This window comes from Cherax quadricarinatus, chromosome 1, assembly GCF_038502225.1.
Source record: "Cherax quadricarinatus isolate ZL_2023a chromosome 1, ASM3850222v1, whole genome shotgun sequence".
NCBI lineage: Eukaryota > Metazoa > Arthropoda > Malacostraca > Decapoda > Parastacidae > Cherax > Cherax quadricarinatus.
Genome location: NC_091292.1, coordinates 45746637 through 45759120, shown reverse-complemented (window position 1 = coordinate 45759120; position 12484 = coordinate 45746637). Strand labels below are relative to the sequence as shown.

General features: G+C 41.4%; 1 pseudogene; it reads left to right on the top strand.

Annotated features, from left to right (window-relative positions):
* Positions 1-4980: 4980 nt before the first annotated feature.
* Positions 4981-8131, top strand: LOC138852812 (uncharacterized; annotated as a pseudogene).
* Positions 8132-12484: the final 4353 nt, after the last annotated feature.

Here is a 12484-nt window from a genome sequence, read left to right as displayed (position 1 = left end):
ATATGTGGTCCCATTCCCTCTCAAAGTGGGAAAGAAGCTGATATTGATTCAGTGGAAAATGTACTAGTTACGAGAATAACCGCTGATCATGTACCACAGCAAAAATTATCATTACTGGAAGAAATGAATGAACCAGTTGATAAGTTGTGGGATTTAGATGCGATAGGTATTGATGTAAATAAACCAAGCCCACAAGAGTCTCAGACTTATAACCAATATTTGGACACTGTCAAATATAAAGATGGACAGTATTGGGTTAGGTTACCATGGAAATTAAATCCACCACATCTGCCTAGCAATTATCGCATGGCTTTCGGACAGATGAAAGCACAAATACATGAGCTCAGGAAGAATCCAGAGTTACTGACTGTCTATGATAATATCATACAAGAACAGTTGGACAATAAATTCATTGAGGAAATAGTCGAAGATAAGTTGAAGACAAACGCTCATTATCTCCCGCACCATGGAGTCAGGAAAGATTCTGAAACCACTCCACTACGTGTTGTATATAATTGCAGCGCACGTGCAAATAAAGATGTAGCAAGTCTTAATGACTGTCTGATGACCGGACCCTCACTAACTGAGAAGCTTGGAGACGTGCTTATGAAATTTCGCACAAACCCATATGCCTACACGGCTGATATTTCCAAGGCTTTCTTAAGAGTAGGACTACAAGAAATAGATAGAGATTATACTCGATTCTTGTGGCCTGAAAATCCACATGATCCTCAAAGTACTGTGAAAACTTATCGTTTCAAATCAGTATTATTTGGTGCAACATCCTCTCCATTCTTACTAGAAGCTACTCTAAATACACATTTGAAGAAATCTGAAAGTCCCTTCAAAGAAGTCTTAAAGAAAAGTTTCTATGTGGACAATCTTCAAGGTACTGTGAATAAAGAGGAGGATTTGAAATCCTTATACAGAGAAGCTAACAAGGAGATGAAAGAAGCAAATATGCCTCTAAGGATGTGGAATACAAATTCAAAGCAATTAAGGGAACTTATCAAAGAAGATTTCCCTGAAACTGAAATTCCTGATTGCAACAATATGCTGGGACTTAATTGGAACACACAGGAAGATACTTTGAGTCTCAAAAAGATAAACAATAAATCATGCAGTACACTCACTAAACGTAGTTTACTGTCAGAGGTATCACAATGTTTTGATCCTCTAGGACTCGTCTCACCAATTACCATAAAGGGTAAAATGCTTATGCAAGATGCATGGAAGCTCAAAATTGGATGGGATGAGAACTTGCCTCTAGAAATGAGTCAAGCATGGGATGAAATATCCAAGGAGTTTAAACAACTTCATCAAATTAAATTTCCCAGACAAATAGGTCAAGAGGGAAACAATTACACATTACATGTGTTCTGTGATGCGTCAACCAGAGGTTATGGCGCTGTAGCTTACATGAGTAATGCTGAAGGAAGTACACTAATTACTTCAAAGGCCAGGGTAGCACCCTTGAAGGTCAGAACAGTACCACAATTGGAACTGACAGCACTCTATGTAGGTACAAAATTAGCTGTCTATCTCAACAAAGTACTTGATCATCTCACTATTGAGAAAACCGTGATCTGGAGTGATAATGAAGCAGTTCTCCAGTGGTTAAGAAATAATAAGAGTAAGTTGGTCTATGTACAGAACAGAGTAGCAGAAATAAAAGAGATGCAGAGAGATTATCTCTTTCTTCACGTCTCTACCCAAGAGAATCCAGCTGACATGTTGTCACGTGGTGTCCCACTTAAGAAATTTGTGGATAATAAATTATGGCTCCACGGACCGAACTGGCTCTCTGATGAAAATAACTGGCCTCAGCAAAAAGCTCACATTATGCCAGAAGAAACAGTCTGCTTGAACACAGCAGAAATAAGTTGTGTAAATACTGCAGACACAACAGAAATAGTCATTGATGGATCTAAATACTCATCTTTGGGTAAACTCTTAAGAGTTACAGCTCTTGTCTTTAAATTCATTAAAAGAATGAAACCTGATTATGAATGTCTTGAACCCATTAAATACTGGGTGAAACTAATACAGAAAGACGTTTTCTCTACAGAATATAAATTTCTAGAAACACAAGATAAATCCCCAAAGAAACCTGTTATGATTAATTCTTTAGGACTTTATCTCGACTCAGAAAAGATTATAAGATGTCGAGGAAGAATTCATAATTCTTCACTACCTAAAGAAGCCATACATCCAATATTGATCCCCAAGAATCATTGGCTAACAAAACTGATTGTGCAAAACGCCCACAGTAACGTGTTACATGGTGGGGTAGCTGACACACTTTGTCATATACGACAATCCTACTGGATACCTCAAGGTCGACAAAGTGTGAAAAAACAAATAAAGGACTGTATTACTTGTCGTCACTACGATATGCGAGTATGTCAGTATCCAGGTCCACCTCCATATCCCTCTGAAAGAGTTTGTCATATCACTCCATTTGAGGTGACAGGTGTAGATTACACTGGACCAATAATTTTAACCAACACTGTTGACAAAGTTCCCATCAAGGTGTACATCTGTTTGTTCACTTGTGCTACAACTAGAGCAGTACATCTAGAAGTAGCCACTGACATGTCTGCTGAAACTTTTATCAAATTATTCAGAAGGTTTGCAGCCCGAAGGGCATGTCCCAGACTGATGATTTCAGATAATGCAACGAACTTTGTTGCTGGTGCTGCTTATATAAGCAAGATCTTTGATCAACCAGAAGTACAACAGATGCTGAATCAACGCAGATGTCGTTGGAGATACATTCCTCCTAAATCTCCATGGCACGGCGGATTTTATGAAAGAATGATCGGCATTGTAAAGCGTTGTTTAAGGAAGACTCTTCATCGTCAGAGAATAGACTTAGAAGAATTCCGTACAGTTGTGACTGAAATAGAAAATAGAGTCAACAACAGACCTCTAACTTATGTTACCGATGATCTGGACAATTTAGAAGTGTTAAGTCCATCTCATTTACTCCATGGCAGAAGGCTCGAACCTGTTCCTCCCATGAATGATAAAGAAATCATAGAGGATCCTACTTATTTCGAACCTGAGCAACTCAGACGTAAATTCAAACACCTTAATAAAGTGATTGAACGTTGGGAGAAAATTTGGCGAGAAGACTATCTCACCTCATTGAGAGAACACTTCTATGGAGCTGGTGTTCCTGAAAATCATAAGTCCTTAAGACCTGGTGACATAGTGATTATCGACAATGATGGTCCGAGGTCCCAATGGCCACTTGGAAAAATTGTGACCATATATCCTGATGCAAATGGAATCATCAGGACAGTTGATGTTTTGAGCAAAGGTGTAGTGAATAAGCGGACAATAAATAAACTAGTGCCGTTAGAATTACACAGTGTTGAAAACAAAATTAGTGATTCTCCAGAAACCACACAGACTAAAGCTGTTCAGAAAAGACAAGCAGCAGTGGTGGCGAGTGAGAAAATCAAATTAATGTTAAGTGATGAATAGTTCACCTGCAGCGAACCTCCGCCGCCCCCCAGTGTGGAGAAATTTTCTCCAGGAGGGGGGTATCAGCCCCCTTCAGCCCTCTCAGCCCTGAGGGGCCACTAGAAGGGGCGAGCATCTTGTTTACTGCTAGAGTGAGTAACTGATCACAGATGCCACGTAATCAAGTGACCTCTGCTCCTTGCAGGGGTGTTGCAACGTGTATTTTTATAAGAGACAGTACATCTCTTATTTAGCAGGACAATTAAGGAAAATCCTACTCCCACTTTATTACCATAGTAAAGATAGTGCATTGTTGTCTATGATTAAGACAGCAAGAAACAAACATTCTGCTTTGCTTCATCGAGGAGGTGACAAGGATGCAAGGTACTAGGTCAGCGTTTTTTTTTTTGTGTGCTGGGGGCAGAGACGGCATGGAGCACTGTGGCGTCTGGCAAACTAACTTTGACTCTACTACGAGACACTGACGCCAGGATAACCAGCAAAGGACACTGATCTGTGCGTTAGTGTGAATAAAGTGTCTCACACAACACAATAAACACTTAGAGAAGTGTGATCAGCTTCTCTTGTGATACATTGTGAACAATAAAGACGAATCTTGTTGAACATAGTGTACCAGTGTGCGTTTCCTAGACAATGGAAGACGTGGACATCCAAGGACACTTCAGCTTCTATCAAGTCACCGATATCTGTCGAAGGTGTTGAGAACACCATAGCTCACGTTACAAAGAGCAAGGTATGTTACGAATTTCTTGTAGATCGGGGGATTGCGCAATTCTTGAGTCACAAGGAGTTTGTAATCAACCTATAATCGGCAGTAAGGTGTGGACTTTTGAGTCCAAACAAGTAAGTATTCGTCAGCCATCATCGAATGAAATATGCTGACATAACACCCCCTAGGGGTAATTTATACTTACAAATTGTATCTCTTGACAGCCCACTGTTGTGATGGTTTCGACAGCATCTAGACCTCGTCTGCAGGGACGGCTGTGTAGACGATTTGCTGTCATTTATCAGCTAAGTGTTCATTATATAATTATATCTTAGCTGGTAAGGCCAAAATCTCAACAAAAGTGAAGTTCATTGAGTCACAACTTCTAAACCGGGACAAACCAATGGATACCTCGTCCTGCTGGAATGAGAACCATGTCGGTGTAGCTGGACATCGAAATGAGATGGTGAATGGAGGAAATAAGGAGTCTCAATCACCCACAGTTAAGTAACCCTTCTAGTTATAGCAGACTGATACTGGCCAGTTAGGTATGTTGTAATTGGATAGGTTATGGGTGATCCAGCTACATCAAGTGACCCCCAGAGAATATCTGGTAAGTGGTGGGATTATATACAAATGTTTTTCTTTGATGGATATATCCATGTGTAACCTACCCCCCCCCTTCATTCAGTTACACTAATATAATCTATACAGTCCACAATTAATGAGTAGCGCCGTACTTGTGGGTGCTATCCAATCTATACTGGCCTCGGATAGATATGAATAAGATTGTGAGGTCGAAGGCCCACCTCCAGCGACCAGAGGTGGTGAAGTTTTCTCACATATCTACACGGGGTGACTACGGTAAACAATATAGGGTTGTCTCCCAATGAGATTACTTGTATGTATATAATGTTGAGGTACATAAAGGTAATCACCCCTATAAAATTTTCCACAGGGTGCATAATAAACATATTAAACTAACTAACTATACGTATTTATATTTAACAACTTTTAATAAAATTGGCTAAAAAAAATTTGAAGTGAGATAAATAGGTTAAGAAAGCCTAGGGAACGAATTAATTTGACAGTTAAAAACAGAATAGGGGAGTAAGTAGTTGGAAAGTTGGAGGTATTGGGAAGATGTTGATGAAGAGAGGGAAGAAGTAATATCAGACATGGGCCTGGTGTGAGTGTGTGGGGAGGTGCACCAGGCTTTAGGGCCCCATAACATTTCGGCTCGCGGAGTAAAAAAAATCGAAAAAAATACGAAAATTGAGTTATTCTTACCGAAAATTAGCTGAACTTTCTGGTAACACTCTGGTGTAATTATCATCTTTATATGATGTTTCTAAAAGGAATTATAGTCATTTATAACAAGCATGGTGACTGCACCTTGCCTAGCATGCGCCCTGACGGGGCCTTTTCCCCTTGTATTTTTTTTTTTATAGTTTTCTTACATCTTTACTTCTAATATAATACAAATTCACCATTTGAGATCATGGTGGAGTGGGCGGAGCTAATATGGTCCAGGAACCAATCAGGAACCTCTCCTGGGAATAGTGCTGAGATGGCGGACACACACCAGCTAACAAAATATTCTATACTCGAGCTAATATCAACTATAAGGCTTATTTACCTATCACAATGGATCTAAGGTGATATAATAATAGCATAGAAACAAAAAGTACACTAGAAAAAGTAATATATAGCATAATATGACGCCTGAGAGGAAAAGAACTCTATGGACTTCTCCCATATACCCATTCTCTAGTCACTATACCCCTCAAGGAAGGTTCCTTGATGTTGGTGAGGGGCTCTTGATTTAGGGAATTGGATCTGTGCTCCAGTTCCCCGAATTAAGCCTGAATGCCTTCCACATCCCCCCCCCAGGCGCTGTATAATCCTCCGGGTTTAGCGCTTCCCCCTTGATTATAATAATAATAATAATCTAGTCACTATAATGAGAGAAAACGGAAATTTATGATAGTTAACTGTAATAAACATTCGTAGGTTACGGAAAAAGTGTAAAGAAAGCGAATTTTTCAGGATTTTTTTTTTCCCGCATACCTGGGCAGCCGCGCGTATCGGCCAATATCTCGGAAGTAAGTTATTTGCCTATCTGGGGGCAATCCATCCTTATTTATGTATGAATTGACCTGATTTTCACAACAAACATAACAGAATGATTGCTTTACAAGATAGCATGTACCTAAATAACAAAAAAGGCACAATACCGTAACTGGAACAATACACAAATAACCCGCACATAGAAGAGAGGAACTTACGACGACGTTTCGGACCGACTTGGACCATTTACAAAGTCACTAACTAAAAAGAGAGCAGGGTGGGTAAATATAGGCAGGAGGTGGTGGTAGTAGTAGTAGTAGTAGTAGTGGGGAGGTAGTAAGAGTAAGAGGGGCCAGTCAAATACTAAGAAAGAGGAGCACTGCAAGGGAGCTAGGTGGCCACAGAGGATAAAAGCAAGAACACCGAGGGGGTGGGAACAACCCTCTTGATCGCATCAAGAGAGCTTTTAACAAGAAACGAAGGACTCTCTCCGACCTCTGTCCTCCTGACTTTGACCTTGTTCAACGGTTTCGTGTCATCTGTCCCTCTCTTCCCTATTTCTATGGCCTTCCCAAAACTCATAAACCTGATATTCCTCTTCGTCCTATCATATCCTCTAGAGGTTCTGTCTCTTATTCTCTTGCTTCTTGGCTGGCCAAAACCCTCACTCCCTTTCTTGGTACTTTTTCTCCTGCCCACCTCCGTCACTCTCAGGACTTCATTGAACGGGTTCGCTCTCTCCCGACCTGTAAGATGCTTAGTCTTGCCGTTGAGTCCCTCTTCAACAATGTCCCTCTTGATGATGTCCTTGATTTTCTTAGAGAGAAGGCCCATGAAGGGTTTCTTCATCTCCCTATACCTACTGATGTCTTTCTTGATCTTATCCGCCTCTGTGTGGACTCTAATTCATTTTCCTTCCAAGGGAAATATTATTCTCAAACCTTCGGTGTCGCTATGGGCTCTCCTCTCTCTCCTGTCCTTGCTAATCTTTACATGGAATACTTCGAGACTGTTCTTCTTCCTACCATCGATGTGCAACCTTCACTCTGGCTCCGCTATGTTGATGACATCTTTGCTCTGTGGCCTCATGATTCTAGTCTCTTCCAACCATTTCTTGATGCTCTTAATAATCTTGCCCCTTCCATTAAGTTTAAAGCTGAATGGGAATCTAATTCCTTGCTTCCTTTTCTTGATGCTTATGTCAACCGCTCAGATACAGGTTTTGCCTTTACCGTGTACTGCAAGCCTATGCACAGTGTCATGTACATTCACTACTTTTCTTGTCATGTTTCCTCTGTCAAGAAATGTGTTCTTATCTCCCTCTTTCTCCGTGCCCTCCACATCTGTGATCCTCAGTTCCTTCCAGCAGAAATTTCCACTCTTCATAATTCATTTTCCCGTCTTGGTTACCCTTCCCATTTCATAGACTCTGCCTTCTCACGTGCTAAACGTAGTTTCTTCTCTCCTAAACTCTACTTCTGGGAACTCTTCTGTCCTCTGCCTTCCCTACATTTCAGGTCTTTCTAATCTCAACAACTTTCTCCATTCCTTAGACATCATACTTTCCACCAGACTAACACTCTTCGCACTAATCTAGTTCATACCTCTCCTCCCTCTTCAGATGTTCCTGGTGTCTACTCTATTTCTTGTTCCTCCTGTCCTCTTCAATACTTTGGAGAAACTGGCCGATCTCTTTCTGACAGACTTAGGGAGCACAAAAATAGTGTTAGGCTTGCCGACACTAACGATGCTCTTTTCTGCCACGTCAGAGATCACAGCCATTCTATTGACTGGTCTTCTGCTAAAACTACCTTCCCTACTTCCAACTTTAACAGTCGCCATCTGGTTGAATCCTCCATAATACACAACTTTCCTTGTATGAATCTTAGTCCTGGCTTCGTCTCTGTAGATGCCTTCCTCTCCCACTGCACTGTAAAATGCTCCAAACTTCAGAACACTCGTGACCTAACCTGATTCCTCCTTTTTTCTTCTTCTCCCTCTTCCCCTTTCCCCTTTCCTTTTTTTTCCTTTGGATTGTCTTTCTTCTGTCCTGTGTAGTTGTTCCTTCTTTCTTTCTTTCTTTATTTATTTATTTATTTATTTATTTATTTGTTTTCCCCCCTCGATGCTCTTGCTCTTACCCTCTGTGGGCACCAGCTCCCTTGCAGTGCTGCTCTTTCTTAGTATTTGACTGGCCCCTCCTACTCTTACTACCTCACCACTACTACTTCCTTCCCTCCACTACCACCACTACTACTGCTACTACTACCACCTCCTGCCTATATACCCATCCTGCTCTTCGTTTAGTTAGTGTGACTTTGTATTATTATTATAATCAAGGGGGAAGCGCTAAACCCGGAGGATTATACAGCGCCTGGGGGGAGGATGTGGAAGGCATTCAGGCTTAATTCGGGGAACTGGAGCACAGATCCAATTCCCTAAATCAAGAGCCCCTCACCAACATCAAGGAACCTTCCTTGAGGGGGGTGTGTGACTTTGTAAATGGTCCAAGTCGGACCGAAACGTCGTCGTAAGCTCCTCTCTTCTATGTGCGGGTTATTTGTGTTTAGCACGTACCTTTCTGAAGTATCCCAAATATTTTCAGATTTGTGGGGGCAACAATACCGATATCTTCCTAAATGTCAAAAAAAAAAATTCTAAACTTTATTTTTTTTTTTAGCATGAAGATAAGGTTTATTATAGAATTGGTACCAGAGAAATGATGGAATTAGAAGTGTTCTATCAGCAGCAAGAGTCAAAACCACTTTTCTAAGTACCACTTAGTACAGGTCCGCTGCCAAATGTAATTTTTAGTAAAATTTGTATATTTCATTTGCTTTTTGGCCGATATTTTTTAAACTTCAGCAAAACATGGTCGATATAAGCTTCTAATAGTACACCAAAAATGAACGTAATCGGTTGACAAATAAAGAAGTAGGATATTTTATGAATGAAGGGGGTAAAGCAGCTGGAACTGATGGCATCATGACAGAAACGTTAAAAGCAGTTTAATATCTTCATTATGCACCCCATACCTATCCTGTGGGTGGTAGTCAAAAGATTACAGAGGTACATAATGGGTCCAGGGACTGGACCCCAAAGTTATAATAGCTGAACTAGTTACAAAGGTAATGAATTTCAGGTAGATGTGGTCACAGTCATGGCAAGTTACAAAGGTAATGAATCATCCTCACTCCTATACTTGGTTACAGTCATGAACAAATTACAAAGTAATGAGCCACTGATATGTCCACACCTGGTCACAACTGTAATGAGTTATAAGTACATATATTAAGTGGGTCACAAACCCACACGAGCGCGCGCACGCACATACACACACACACACACACACACACACACACACACACACTCCCTCTCTCTACCCTTTCTCTCCCCCTCACATTTCTCTCTCTCTTCCCCTTGGTCTTATCCCTCACCCTCATACTCTCTCCTCTCTCTCCCTTTCTACCCTTTCTCTCTCCTCTCTCTCTCCCTCTTTCTACCCTTTCTCTCTCCCCCTTGCACCCTCTCCCTCCTCTAGCCTTCTGTCTGTGGTAAAAAAAAAAAAAAAAAAAAAATGGGTGGCCCTAGAGGACGGAAAACCAGAGATCTGGTAGACGAACCAGGGAGGAAAGACTGGGAGTTAGAGCTCCAAAAAAGGGAGGAAGAGTGGGGAAGGAAGATAGTAGAGCTTGGTAAGAAAATGGAGGAGCGGATAGCTGAAGAGTGCAGGAAGTGGGAAGTACAGGTCTTAGCAGCAGAAGCTAGGATACAGTGCTTAGAAGAGAAACTACAAAGCCTGAAACAGATTAGAGAGACAAATGACAATTCAGATGTGACATCAGGAAATTCAATGTCAGGCGCAGACAAGGGGACGGTAAGCAACAACGGAGACATGCCGTACACAAAGGCCCTATCAGACCCACGTGGGGCCAGGGAAAAGACGAGGAGCACACTAAGATCAAATGACAGGTCCGAAGACAATGAAGGTATGCTATATGCAGAGATTCTAACAGCCAACTGCAGTAGCAAGGGACAGCTGGTCATGAAAGACAGTTCACTGAGAATAGAAGTTTCAGATATGACAGGGACTGAAGGCAAGAACATGTCAATGGAAGGAAATAAAATGCCTCAGAGGAAGCAGATGGAGACTCAGTGGGAGGAGGAAAGGGCGAGGTCAGTTTTTGTGTACAGGCTCCAAGAAGCCAAGGGGGACAACTTTGAAGAAATAAAACAGGAGGAGAAAAAAATGATTGAAGGCATCATGAAAACAATAGGTGAGGGCGATATGGCCCAGGTGACAAATTTTCAGAGAATTGGGTGGTTTGCGAGTGGAAGGATATGGCCTGTCAGAGTAACTTTCAAGGAAGAATCAGTTCGAACCAGGATTCTGCAAGAGAAAGCAAGACTGAGGGACAAACAGGGGTACCAGAGAGTATACCTTGACCACGACAGAACACAAGAAGAAAGGACTACACTGAAAGAGAGGGTACAGAGACGCAAGGAGGAACGAGAGGCAATGACGAAAATGAGCAGGACCCAGACACAGGAGGAAGGGCAAACACACCCCTCAGAATCTCCCACCAAAAGACTCCAACCGCGACATTCCCAACGCAACTGAGCAACCTATACTACAACCCACTCACTGTTCCCTCTGCCACCAACCCCCATATCACAAACCTCACCCCAATAGCTGTCCCTTATGGGCATTCTGACCCCACCCCCATCATCACAAACCCCACCTACACCACATCCCCATATAGGCCCCCACCAAGGCTCTCGCTCCCCCAACCCCAATATTCTTGCATGACCACAATGATAGAAAAGAAACTGAAAGTTTGGTACACAAACGCGGATGGAATAACGAATAAACATGAGAAGTGGAACGAAAAAAACAGTGAAAAATCCCCAGACATCATAGCAGTCACAGAAACAAAACTCGCTGAGACAATAACAGACACAATCTTCCCAACGGGATATCAGATCCTGAGGAAAGATAGAAGGAGTAGAGGGGGAGGAGGGGTTGCACTGCTCATAAAACACTGATGGGGATTTGAGGAAATGGAAGGCATGGACATGATTGGAGAAAGAGACTACATTGTAGGTACAATTCAGTCCGGAGAACAAAAGTAGTCATTGGAGTGATGTATAACCCACCACAGAACTGCAGGAGGCCAAGAGAGGAGTACGAAGAAAACAACAGGGTGATGGTGGACACACTGGCTGAGGTGGCAAGAAGAGCTCACTAGAGCAGAGCAAAGTTACTGGTAATGGGCGATTTCAACCACAGGGAGATCGACTGGGAAAACCTGGAGCCACATGGGGGTCCCGAAACATGGAGAGCCAAGATGATGGATGTGGTACTTGAAAATCTCATGCATCAACATGTCAGGGACACAACCAGAGAGAGAGGGGAGGATGAGCCAGCAAGACTGGATCTTGTGTTCACCCTGAGCAGTTCAGACATTGAGGGAGCATCTAATGTCAACACATGAACTTTTTTATTTTTCGTTCGATTTCTTTCATTTTTTTTTTTTGTACGTAAAGAAGCACCTTTCAATAGTAATGTGACCAAGTTTCAATAAGATAGCTCAAAAAACAACTGAGAAAAAAATTATTTACTAATAATCATACATATTGAACAGTAACTTCGTAATGGGACTTGGAGAAGCTGTTTTGGCATTATCTACGCATAAAACAATGCTAAACTGTATTTCTAGTGTTTAGCCTTTCTGTAATTTATCCTTTCTTCATTCTTAAAAAAAATAAATTTTGTATGGTTTTGACTTTCAGCCAAATATCTGACTTTTGCCCTCACAAAAATCAAAAACAAATTATGATATCTCAAAAAGCAAACCATTAGCTTGTAAAACAATCTTTCCTTTATGTTCTCTGTGAATTTCATTACATTCCTGCTATTATTAACGAATTTCGTGGCTCATATATGTGAATAACTTACTTCCGAGATAATCCGCGAAACAGCCGGACCACCGATTTTTTTTTTTTTTTTCGAGAAAATAACATTTTTCTCAGTCTTATACAACATTACGAGTGTATATCATAGTTACCCATGTTCGTTTTCTTTAATATAAGGACCCTGGAGGTGAAAGAAAGAGAATGGAAGCCCCTCTCTGAGAATGGGAATCTATTATTCCCGATGGAGCGCTCTGAGAATATGCCATATATTATTCATTCTGGAGTATTTACCATATT